The sequence below is a fragment of the Ovis aries genome, chromosome 11 (assembly GCF_016772045.2).
Source record: "Ovis aries strain OAR_USU_Benz2616 breed Rambouillet chromosome 11, ARS-UI_Ramb_v3.0, whole genome shotgun sequence".
NCBI classification, from domain to species: Eukaryota; Metazoa; Chordata; class Mammalia; order Artiodactyla; family Bovidae; genus Ovis; species Ovis aries.
Window position 1 is genome coordinate 48059829 of NC_056064.1, and position 13317 is coordinate 48073145.

The 13317-nt window shown below is 47.3% G+C and overlaps 1 protein-coding gene and 1 non-coding gene across 2 annotated transcripts in view; one reads left to right on the top strand and one right to left on the bottom strand.

Annotated features, from left to right (window-relative positions):
- Positions 1-13317, bottom strand: part of ERN1 (endoplasmic reticulum to nucleus signaling 1) — an 83548-nt gene that overhangs the window by 63154 nt on the left and 7077 nt on the right. The window lies entirely within an intron of this gene.
- On the top strand, positions 9298-9370 carry TRNAG-UCC (transfer RNA glycine (anticodon UCC)). The gene has a single exon. It is a non-coding gene; the product is annotated as a tRNA-Gly (tRNA).

Here is a 13317-nt window from a genome sequence, read left to right on the forward strand (position 1 = left end):
AAATGCCGGCACACACCCATTACATAACAGTCTCCTGTCGAAAAATGAAGCCCCCATCATGATCAGTGGAGCAGGCTAGAACAGCAGCTCACAAAGCCCTTCCTTTGAGGGTATCTTAGGTAAAGGTCTGATGAGACAGATCCAACAAAGTGTAACAGAGTCTGGCATCTTCTGTTATCTTCTGCTTTCTTATCCATAGGAACCGTTTCCACCATCACACCCACACATACACACATGCAAGTCTTATTTTCTCTCCTCTTTACGGCGCCTTGGCACATCCCCCGGCACCCAATGCCCTTCTCAACTCCAAACGTTATTGCTAAGGTTAACAATTGGAAGCTCTGATTCCCTATTCTAATCAAACTGCTCCCCATCCCCTGTCTCACTGACATACCTGAATTAAGAGTCAAGTACTCAGTATGGGTTTCCCTTGCGGCTCAGCTGGTAAAGAATCTGCCCATAATGCGGGAGACCTGGGTTTGGAAGATCTGCTGGAGAAGGGAAAGGCTACCCACTCCAGTATTCTGGCCTGGAGAATTCCATGGACTGTATAGTCCATGGGGTCGCAAAGAGTCGGACACGTCTGGGCGACTTTCACTCACTCAGCTCAAATGTGGAGACTTTTATACAGTCATCTGTACACAGCGACACAGAAACCTCATTGGGTTTATCCCAATCCAGTAGACTAAGGATGAAGAACGGAATTAAAACACCGTTGATATTAAAGAGACTTTTAATTGTGTCTACGTTTTAATGGTTTCAGTCTAGGATAAAAACCATGCCAAACTCTGACACATTTTGTTTACCCGAGCTTAGATCAGCACTAATCCGTCAACTGTATATATTTCCTGCTAATCAGCCCATCGGCTGCTGTTTCTTGACATCGGGTCAATAAAGGTAACCGTGACATTTGCTTTGGATGGGAGTCGGGTGTCTAACTGGGATGCAGAAAAAGGGCAAGGTTTAGCTGAGCAGTGCTGGGACGTTTCCAAACTCAGCCACTGAGACAGTTAAGCTAGCATTTGCAGCAATTCTTGCGTGTGGTGTAATTAACCACCACCCAATTCTTTGGTGGTCTAAGCTGCTCCCTTAATGGATCTGATAAAAGGTTCCTTGTAAGGCCACATGATTTCTGACAGTAAAGGTGTGCTCATTTCACAACAGGTGAAGACACTTTCCCCAACTGGTTCTGGGGCCCCAGGCTAAGTGTCTAAGCAGCTGGCTGTTCCATTTGTCTTCACGGTCCCTCTGTCATCAACTTATATTGACCCCAGGGGAGGAGCAAATATCTTTGGGCGTGAAAGGTGCTACAGGAAACCCTTTATCATACTGTGGTCAAGGTACCAAGCCCTGTTCTTAGGGTGATATCGAATCCCTAAAGTTGTTAAGCGTTTTATTAATATTAAAACTAAAACCCAAGGTTTCACCATCATTTAGTGGTTGAGATTTAGAATGCATGTATCACCACCATTATTATTCAGTCTTCTTCACTGAAGGGAAACAGCAGCAATGCAGGCCTTGTAAAAAACTAAGAATCCTATTAGGCTCACTCACTCACCTGAAGCAGCACTGTAAACAAACAAAACCAATAAAAGTCTGATTAGACCATAAATTCATAAGGGGACTACCAGCTTTACAAAAAAAACAGATTTTATCTATCTGAGTAGCACATTCATCTGCAGTTAAACCTATTATTAGGAAGTCTTCCTATGAAAACCCCAAGGGGAAAAAAACTCAATTAGATACCAAATTTTTCAGTCTTAATAACCGCAGTTAATCTGAAACTGTCAATTTTGCTCTTTAAACTTGGTAAGAGATTCCTTTCTGCCAGAGACGGACGGAAGGGGTCGAATAGAAACTGGATAAATGCTCTAGTTGAATAAACATCCATAAACAACTGTATTTATGTATTTATGACATAATTGCCACCTAGGCCTGCCAGATGTTGCCAAGCTTTATAATGGAAGTCAAACACTATGAAATCTGCCTGAAGTTGAGCTCCTTGGCCAGATCGACTTTCCCCTAGACAAGAGTCCCCATTGTCTGAAGTACGTCTGAGGATTACCCACTGCCTGGCTGGCCCCATCCACCATGCCACCTTCCCCTCTCCAGTTAGCTGATGGTCCCGGAAATCCACATGGTTCCAGACAATACAGATCAAACAAGCAGGGGCTGTTTACGGCTTCTGGGATATGTAACTCCAGCAACGAAAAGAACTGGAGAAGGTCACCTTATTGCAGCCTCTTAGCTCACAGGAGAGGAGTCAAGGCCCAGAGGGTGAAGTGACTAGCTCAAGGCCCCACAGACTGCTAACCGGACTGGAACCAACGTCTCTCTGCCTCACCTCCTGGTCCTCTGCATACTGTACCACACTATAATTTCCCTGCTTTAAATCACGGTTTTCTGAGAAACACAGGCTTCAATTACTTGAGGCCCGGAGTCCTTTGAGTCTTGCTGGAGATCAACACTGTTCTGATGGGGAAGGGGTTGGGACCTTTCGGATGAGACACCAAATTTGTAATACATATGTACATAGCCACCCAATAGACCAAAAGGCACTGCAAATTATACAGGGTGGGGCGTTAAAAATAAATGTTCTGGATAAAAATTCCTGAGATCCCACTGTAGATCCAAGTGGGCGCGGACAACATCACAGGAAGTCAGAGATCATGGCCTTAGCCACTATAAAAAATATTCCTGGAATCCATCTATCCAGCCCCGTTCTGATGGTTCTTTAAAAAAGTGCTCTTTGATGATGATGGTGATGATACAGGGGCCACTGCCCATTCCTTTGATGAAGTGAGTCATTCTTTTAATGCCAGCGCCAAGGAAACGCACATTACTGATTAGCACTGGACGACTCCTTTTGCACATGGAGGACCACTTTAATAACATACGTACACCCATGAGCCTCACGTAGCAAGCCGTGACAGCTTCACTTTGCAGGAATAAGATGCTTCCAAAAATATCGACTTTTTCACAGCAAAGAAAATCGTATAAACAATAAGATCCTACTGTATAGCACAGGGAACTATATTCAATATCCTGTGATAAACCATATTGGAAAAGAATATGAGAAAGAATGTGTGTGTATATATGAATATATGTATCACCAGATCGCTCTGCTGGCTTGATTAGAAACTAACACAACATTGTAAATCAACTATCCTTCAACAACAAAAAAATTTTAATAAAAAATAAAATCGTATGTCACAGGATTTCCATACTCTCAGCATAGGTTTCTATTTTCTAGGCTCTTCTGAGAGGCAAATATAAACATCCCAGTGCAATTCCCACACTTTTGGACAGAGATAGGAAAGTGAAGAAACCGCTTGGAAGACTTGGCACAGGCAGACCTACGGAGTCGTGGTGTGAAAACTGCCGCCCGGGAACTGGCCGAGATGGAAGGACCGCTGCCTCCCCTGGCGTATCTAGGGTGGGCGGGAAACGGGAGCCGGAAAGAATCACCCCAGGAGGACACCACGCCTTCGGGTTCGAGGAAGAAGCCCTTCCAGACACAAAGGAGGACTGAACGCCCTCCGGAGAAAGGAAAAATGCCGTCCAGGGCCGGGAGGGGAGAGGGCACAGGTTCCTAACAAGGACATGTTCTGCCGCCAACAGACTGCATCCCAGTCAGCCTTCTGCTTTCTCTGGAGGTCATCCAACCTCACTGCCAACTTCTCGGGGCCAGAAGAAAGGCTTCCATGGGCAAGTGACCTGTGGGGCAAGGTGGCTAAGCTTCCTACTCTGTTTTTCCTTTTGAAAACTGAGCAATAGCAGTATCCCATTGAATGCTCAGCAAAATAAATATGAAGGATGTCAAAGACAAGAGCTGTGTAAATATTAGGGAAGACCATCTTATTAAAGAAAACTGGTGCTGGCCAAAGATACCAACAGAGAGTAAACAAAACGCAAAACCTGATTATCCACTCTGTCCCAAACCTCAGGTGCTCCCCACCTTTTGCTCTTGTGGGCAGACAATACAATGTAAGAGCTGGTGGTGACAAGGCAGCAATAATGTAAGAGCTGGTACTGACAATCTAGAATAATCAAGAAACGCTTGAAATGCTTGGTTTGTGGTGTTTAAGAGGGAAGAATAATATAACTGCTGAAAAGGTGTCCACCCCACAGTTCTAGGGCTGTATTTGGATTACCTGGAAACTCATTTATGCAATAGCCCCCATTTTCTGACAGTTCAACGTATGTTTGCTATGTTTCATGTTTTGTGCCCAAACAGTATAATGTGTCTGCAAGAAGAGCAGTCACTGACTTATCTGTGCCTTGGTTTTCTCACCTGCAAAATAGGGGACAACAATAACGCTGATTTCAAAGCATTGGTGAGTTAATATATAATGGGTTAAAATGTATAAAACTCTTAGTGTACAGTCAGCATCACGTAAGTGTCAGCTCTTATGACGATGATTAATTCAGGCTGTGTAAGACGCTAGGAATTTTTTGGGATGACAGAGGATGAGATGGCTGGATGGCATCACCGACTTGACGGACATGAGTTTGAGCACGCTCTGGGAATTGGTGATAGACAAGGAAGCCTGGCGTGCTGCAGTCCATGGGGTTGACTGAGCGACTGAACTGAACTGAACTGAATACCCTAGGATCTAATCACAACAATGATCTGATCCCTGCCCTCGTGGAGCTTACAGTCTAATAAGGGACCACAGGAGTAAAAAAAAAATATTGCACAAACAGAATGGCAAATTGCAGTGAGTGCTATAAAAGGGGCATCCCAGGAACCACGAGAGTGTATCAGAAGCCAGTCTGGTCTGGTGTTGCAGGGGGCATGGATCACAGTGTCAAATGTTTTTCACAAGGCCTAACAACGGAATGAAGATCTGCAGGAACTGGGAGGTGGGAGGAAAGAAGAGAAAAATCTCCTGGGCAGAGGAAACAGCCTGTGCAAAGGCCTGGAGACTAAAAGTAATTTGCTGGATTTGAGGACCTATCAGGCCAGTGCTGCTGGAGAGAGAAAGCAGAGGGGTTACTGGGACAAGGAGGGGCTGGGGAAGCAGACAGAAGGCCAAGGGTGTGGGGACTTCCCTGGCAGTCCAGTGGTTAGGACTCCAAGCTTCCACTGCAGGGGACATGGGTTTGATCCCTGGGCAGGGACGTAAGAATCCACAAGCCTCACGATGTGGCAAAAAAAAAAAAAACAAAAACGGCTGAGTGTGTACTTGTACGGAGTGGGTCACAAAATCCACGTTTTCTTGGTTTCCTGCGTAGCTCACAGAATAAGCAGGAGGGCATGCTGTTCCTACGGATGCAAAGCAGACCTGGGGGAGAAAAACACTCCTCGAAGGGGAAGCGTTAGATACGGCTAACAGTCTGTTCACAGCCCAGGTGAGGCTTCCTGGTGTTGTCATTTAGACTAACGTCGGACTGGTGTTGCTTAGTTGGTTTACAGCTGAATAGGAGCGTCACACACCGAAACCTCACGGGAGAGTTTCACAAATGAGACAGTTTTTGTGGTGAAATATGGCCCACAGAGCAACCTCATGGCAAGTTCTCCTGCTTTTGAGACCCGTCATCTGAGGCACTTCTCCAGCCAGACCCCAGGCACTGGATCACAAGGCTCCCCTCAGGAGGCCAAGGAGTGACAGGCACCCTCTCCAGTGGGGGGTGGGGAGGGGCTCCCTCTGCAATAACTGCAGTCACTTCCAGGGCTATTTTCTCTGCAAGAGGCAGAAATCCAGGGCAGGGAGGTGGGGGAGTTGGGGGCACTAACCTTCCAGGTCATGGCTGAGTCCTGGATCACAGGCTCACGTTACTCAGGAGGGTTGGCAAGGACAGGCAGTATTTATCAATCTCTTCCAGGCACTCCCTGGTTTACGCTTCTTCCTGTTGGCTGACTCCTCTATGTCCAACTTTCTTACTGGTTCGCTTATTTCAACCCCCACCCCCACGCTGGACTCCTCTCTCCTACAGGTAACACAGAAAGAAGGGTCCTGTTTTCCATGAGGCACTGGCGCCTCGAGGTCTGTAGGACTCCTGCCTTCAAGGGTTTTACCATCTTGCAGAGAAAAAGTGCCGTACAGGGGAAAAGACGGCAGGTCCCACGACTGTGACCCCTGGAAGCTGAGCTGGCAGCATGCCCAGGCCCTGCCCAGGGCAGCTCCCTAAGATTCTGAGCCCACATGTCCCTGCTCAGGCCTGCTGCTCACTCTTTGGCCCATCCTGGGTTCGTGCAACTCCAAAGCCAGTTAATCCTTAAAACTCCAAGTGAAGGGACTTCCCTGGAGGTCTGGTGGTTAGGACTCTGTGCTTACACTGCAGGGGGAATGGGTTTGATTCCTGGTTAGGGAACTAAGATCCCACATGTCGTGCAGTGCAGTCAAAAATAAAAAATACATGGAACTCTAAGTTAAAAACCCCCAAGGTGTCTCCATGAGCCTGTCACACGCTCAACAGATGTTATTTGGAGAAAGAAAGCTGAAAGATGAGCTGGGGCACAGGGATGTATGTCCTGGTTCGTGCTCTGAACAAATCATTCAGTTTCTCTGTGCGTCAGCTTCCGATTCTCTAAAGAAGACTGGGTTGGGTGTGCCCTTTAGCTCAGAAGTAGGACAATCCAGGGTTTAGCAGGCTCTCGCCTCTCCTCATGGTTTACTGTGGATCCTTTCGGTCCCCAGTCAATCAAAACATGACCCAAACCCAAGTAAGAATGAGAGTGTTCAGAAGTCTTGATGCCTTTGAACACAGTGCTGGTCTTTCAACACCCCAGTCTCTCCACTTATTTTGAACTATTGCAACACTGAAAATTATAATAGTAATAACCTGATTCACTTTAAGGTTCAGGGTGGGGAAAAGAAACATCACATAAATGGACTCATATTATGTGGGAGGAGATAGGTGACTCTCAAGTACACGTCCTTGCCATAGACTCTTGAACCAACCATCTCCTAATCTGAAAGGGAGATCTCTATTCTTCTCCAAACCACAAACCCGATAAGTGACTGAACTTCACCCCAGTGCCAAAAGCCCCAGAGACTTCCAAGTACTGAACCGTCAGATAAAGATGATGCAGGATTGGTGTCAGAAGCAACTGTGGTTTGGTTTCCCAGTTCCAGTACCCAAACTTCAGATAAGCATGTTCTTAATCTCTCTGTGTAAAGAAAACCATTTTCTTCTTTGCAAAACCAGACCCTGGCAAGTGGAAAATGAACCCGAACAGAAGGACTGGGTGAGGTCACTGGATTGTTTAGAGGAGGTGGTGTTTAGAGGAGGAGGTGAGGCTAATCACACCTCTGGAACTTCGAAAGGGTCCTTCACACCCTTGCTGCAACTCAAGAAGTTCCACAAGATACCCATCTCCACTCCAGAGGAAGCACGAGGGTCCCGCACACATCAGGGGGTCAGATTCCCTAAACTTGGCTTTATACTGTTCTTGTGGTATTTGAGTTTATCTGGAGATTTTATAAATACATCCACAACAGGTAAAAACTATTTAATTCTGTTTGTAAATACACACACACTCACACACATATATATATACACACCACATGTGTATTTGAGAACAGAAACATCACAAAAATCAAAGAACCACTGCCTCTGTCCCCTGAGTCACAGAGGCGTCTGAGGTTTCCTTGACAGATTTTTAAACCTCTTATGTTACTGTTAAAAACTGACAACAGTTATACTCAATACCTCATTTTTTCTCAGGATTTGCAAACATACGTGAGTGGTCAATACCAGTCCTCCTGGGGACTTCCCTGGTGGTCAAGTGGTTAAGAATCCGTGCTGCCAAAGGAGGCCATATGCCAAGGGGCATGGCCAAAAGCTACACAAAACAAAACAAGACAATGGGAAACACACCAGCACTCCTGAAGATGAGACGAGAAATCAACTGGAAGATGAACTGGCGTAGGGACTCCAACCCTAAGAGATGTGATGCTACTTAGAGTGCAGGGAGGGCACAGCGGTCAGGAAGGCGCCGGGCTTCCGCGGGACCCTACAGGACCACCGAGCCATGGCTGGCAAAAGCACAGCCCCGTGGCGACTCCAGGCCCCCGTCTCCCTTGCTCTGCTCTTTCTTTCCACAGGATTCCATCACCTTCGCATAGCCTGTGTATCCTGTAATGACCGTCACAGGATCCCATCACCTCCGCACGGCCTGTGTATCCTGTATTGATCGTCACAGGATCCCATCACCTCCGCACGGCCTGTGTACTCTGTATTGATCGTCACAGGATCCCATCACCTCCACACGGCCTGTGTACTCTGTATTGATCGTCACAGGATCCCATCACCTCCGCACGGCCTGTGTACTCTGTATTGACCGTCACAGGATCCCATCACCTCCGCACGGCCTGTGTACTCTGTATTGACCGTCACAGGATCCCATCACCTCCGCACGGCCTGTGTACTCTGTATTGACCGTCACAGGATCCCATCACCTCCGCACGGCCTGTGTATCCTGTATTGATCGTCACAGGATCCCATCACCTCCGCACAGCCTGTGTACTCTGTATTGACCGTCACAGGATTCCATCACCTTCGCACAGCCTGTGTACTCTGTATTGATCATGCTGCTTGTTGTGTCTTGTCTGTCTTCACCAAGTAGGTGGAAGTTTCTCGAGGGCAGGAGACTTTGTATTGTTCATTAACGTGTCCCAAGCCCCTCAGACAGCGCTGGCATATACAATAAAGCTGGCAGAGGAACCGGTGGGATCCACTATGTTCAGGAGCTGGGGGGCTTGGAGGCTGGAGGCAGAGGAGCCCCCACCTTCCCCCAGCCAGCTAAGAGCGGAGGTGGAACAGTGGAGCTGGGGGACTCGTCCCTTTAACCTCAACGGTGCCTAATCGGAAGATGTTTAGAAAGAGGCCCACGAAGACGTTTCTAGTTCCATGGCCCTGTTTTACAGATAAGGAAATACAGGGGAAATGACTCATTTGCCGGAGTCTCCCAGCACCAGCCCCTCATCTCCCAGGTCCCTCTCACAGAAAGAAGCCATTTTTATCACGTAGGTCAAAGGTGTGTGCGAAGGAATTTCCCTGGCGGCTCCAGTTGAGTTAGGACTCTGCACTTCCACTACAGGAACTAGGATCCCAAGGCCAAAAACAAACCAAAAATCCCGATGCATGAAAACAGAAGACTGTGCCTATAAACAACATTTCAAAACAGCTAAAATGACCAACTACACTAGTCTACCTGCTTAATGAACACAGACTCACTTGGGACTTCCCTAGGATTAAGTTCGGTCGGGAAACCCAGCTCTCAGCCTGGAGCTCACCCAAGTGTTAGGTTAGATGCCGAGCCCCGTTCAGAGGCTGTCTTCAGGGACTTCCCTGGTGGTCCAGTGGTTAGGACTCTGTGCTTCCACTGAAGGGGACCCAGGTTCAAACCCTGGTCAGGGAACTAAGATCCCTCAAGCCACAGAGGGCGGCCAAAAATAAGAGGCCGACTTTACAGAGTGACCTCCCACTTCTACTGACTTCTGTCAGCATGGTTCCGGCAGAGTTTAGATGTGGTCTGGACCAGTCCATGTGCGTTTCAGAAGTGAGTTCCCTCTTGTTTCTAAATCAGCTCTTAGGATTCTCTGGGTAACAGCTGAGGGGCAGTGGCTAAGACAGGGACTGGCCATCTCCTGCGGGGCCTTCTGCGGTGTGGCCTTTCAAAGGTGCACCTGCTGCAGAAAAAAACCTTCAGGCTATGATAATCACCCAGATGCTCACAACACTCCAGATCACAGAAAGGGGAAGGAGAACATCACAAACTGGGTCCTCTGGCAACTCATTTCCAACGTGCACATTCTCACCCTGCTAAGAAAGCCCCTTTTGGCTTTGTATGCTTCATTCTTTTACTTTAACAGTTCAACTCACTCCTTCCACAAATTTCTCCCATACCTACTTGCCTTGGCTACTTCACTCTGGCTACAAACTTGAAGAAAGATTTTATTACCCACCAGGGGATGTGAAGGAACCTGGAAAACGGTGTTGTTTGGATTCCTTCAGGCCTCTTAATGTATGAAGAAGGCAAAAATAATACATCAGCTTAAGTGGAACTGCAATTCTAAACATCTTATAATTCAATAATGAGATGTATTTGAATGCAAGGCCAGTTATCGGTTAAAGCTGATTTTTTAAAAAGCAAATTCAGTAGTTAGTACTCAGATAACAACAACAACAAATATCCATCTGTCTGGAATTACTTGTGCTTTAAAAGGTGGATAGTTTCACTTTCATGCATTGGAGAAGGAAATGGCAACCCACTCCAGTATTCTTGCCTGGAGAATCCCAGGGACGGGGGAGCCCGGTGGGCTGCCGTCTATGGGGTCGCACAGAGTCGGACACGACTGAAGCGACTTAGCAGCAGCAAAAGGTGGATGTAGTGTACTAGAAAACACATAATATGTTTCCCAGGTGGCTTAGTGGTAAAGAACTCGCCTGTCAGTGCAGGAGACAAGGGTTTGATCCCTGGTTCAGGAAGATTCCACATGTCAAGGAGCAACTAAACCTGTGTGTCACAGCTACTGAGCCTGTGCCCTAGAGCCTGCACTCTGCAACAAGAGAAAGCATCACAGTGAAAAGCCCATGCACCGCGACGAGAGAGCAGCCCCACCAGCCACGAGCAGAGAAACGCCTGCACAGCAACAGGAGCCAGCATGGCCAAAAACAAATAAGTACACAGATTTTATTTATATATATATAAAGAAAACAGATAATGCTAGGTTCTCTATTTCTACCTTTTTTTTTTTTTTTTTTTTTTGGCTGCACTGCACGTGGGATCTTAAGTCACGAAACCAGGGGTCGAACCCACATTCCCTGAATTGGAAGTGCAGAGTCTTAACCACTGGATGGCCAGGTAAGTCCATCTATTTCTAGTTCTGCCACTAACTAGCAGGACGTATCAATCCTAACTTCCATATAACACACGCTGAAAGCCAGTGGCTCTGGGCTGGTCCAGGGTCCTGTGAATTTTTTTTTAAAGAAAGCATGCCAACCTCCTCTCTTAGAAATTCCGATTTCATTCATCTGAAGTGGGGCCTTGGCATAAGGTTATTTTAAAAGGTCCCAGGTGACTCAGTCAGCGGGGTGGGGAAGCACTGACTCAAGTTAACACCTTCCCATTGCAGCTGAAACAGGTGTTTCTCTCACTCCTAGAGGCTCCTCAGGAATCACGGGTCATTTGCTTCAAGAGGAGGGAGATCCGAGTTAGTTTTGGTCAACAAACTCCCCTGACCCAACTGGAGATCGACGACAATGTCAGGGTCAAGGTTTCTGATGGCACTGTTTGTTCAGAAAATGTATGAAAAAAGAAAAAAAATCCGGTTTCCATGACAAACTCTCCTGTAGCCAGGACAATGATTCCCCCCATTCTGAAATACAGAGGGGAAGATAATCTCTTCAAGGAAGGGGTGGTTTTGAATTATAATTATAAATTAGTCTATTAACTAGGGAAATCATGTTTCATACATAAGAGGACTACTCTGGATCAAGGTTCATTTTTTTAATAGTGAAACATCATGCTGAGTGAAAAATGAAACTGACTTGGAATAATCGCAAGCCATTTATCTCCTGGGGTTTAGCAGTGGGAAAATTAATCTCATGACTGATATGAGGGGCCGATCAAGAGAGCACCACACACTGGGGGTCATGTCCACCCAAGCAAGTATCTTGGAACCCCTCTCATTGTGTGGAAGGAAACACAGTTGATAAGATCCCATTAAAGAATGCAAATTACAGCTAGAGCAACATTTTCCTTATTCCCTGCCCCAAAACCATAGCCCATTTACCCAATGATAAAAGAGCTCCTTGTCTTATTGGTCTTCAAGAGCCTCCAAGAGAAATCTAATCAATATTCGCTGAGTGCCTGCTACAGAGGGTATGGCTGACTCACCATGCTAAACACCATAGAGGGTGCAAAGATGGGCAAGACAGTTCCTGGCCTCAAGGATAAACCGGCAGGAGAAGTGGGCCACCCCACGCAGGGGGACCTTCCTGCCCCCTCCTCTCTCTGTCACCACCCTCTCCTGAGACCCATCCTCTACGGTGGCCCAAGGGCCAAGCCTACTCCCTCTCATGTCATCAAACACCCACATCCTGGTGCCAGAATCTGGTGGGAGGTGGGGCCCTCTGCAAAGTCAACCCACACCCCAGACCCAACCTGACCATTAGAGAGTTCTGTCTTTTCGGGACCCCTTGCCCAAAGCTCTGACTACAGTAGGGAGGAGCAACTCTGGTTAAAGGCTTCTAAGACGTGAACTTTCGGTTTTGCTATTTCAGATACATTTGGGGGCAAGACCTTACAGAAAAACATGCACCTGCTTGGATATTATTAGACCTCAAGCAAAGAATCGAGCTTAAATGGCAGGTTTGGTGTAAGAGCCTCTTCACCTGCACTGTCCCCATGATCGATGGATGCAGTCAATGTTCCTGATGGAGATGCTTAGAAGGCAGCGTTTTCACCCCAAAGCTGCATCTTTCTCAGGTTGAAACGAAGGGTGAGAGGCTGCGACTGTCCTGGGAGGATGGAGACCATTGGAGCATCTCCCCAAGCCTAGAGCAAAGCCTCTTTCCACTCCTTCTCTGGATCCCATCTCTCACTGCAACACGGCTCGGTCGGCCCTCAGGTTTGTTCTAACAAACGTACCAGAACGTAAGCACTGCAGGGGCTGCTCTTCAAAGGGAAGCAGGAGGATCAGATTCAAGGTTCGGTTCCCTCCCTGGCCCATGACCACAGACAGGTCACCGGCTCTGTCTGGCCTCAGCTTCCTTGTCTATCTGCCATGGGAACACGGCAAAGCAGTGACTGTTCACCTGGAGAGGGCAGTGGTGATGCCTGGGTGAGGGTAGTACCCGCCCCAAAATACCACCCTCGAAGGTTCTAACCTGCTCCCACCACTGTCACTGATGGCCATGCATCCCATTCCTCAGGTGGGGGCAGGGTGGGGAAAATATTAAGACTTGGTGGGACTTCCCTGGTGGTCCACACTCCCAGTGTAGGGAGCCCAGGTTCAATCCCTGGTCAGGGAACTAGATCCTACATGCTGCAACTAAGACATGGCATAGCCAAATAACTAACTAAATAAACAAATATTTTTAAAAAAGATTCATTGGTCTAAACCAGCAAGATCTTTTCTAGGAGTCTCACATACTCTTTTTGTTGTTGCTGTTTAGTGACTAAGTGGTGTCTAACTCTTTGGGAACCCATGGACTGTAGCCCACCAGGTTCCTCTGTCCATGGGATTCTCCAGGCAAGAATACTGGAGCGGCTTGCCAGTTCCTTCTCCAGGAATCTTCCCAACCCAGGGATCGAACCCACGTCTTCTGCATTGCAGGTGGATTATTTCACCACTGAGCCAC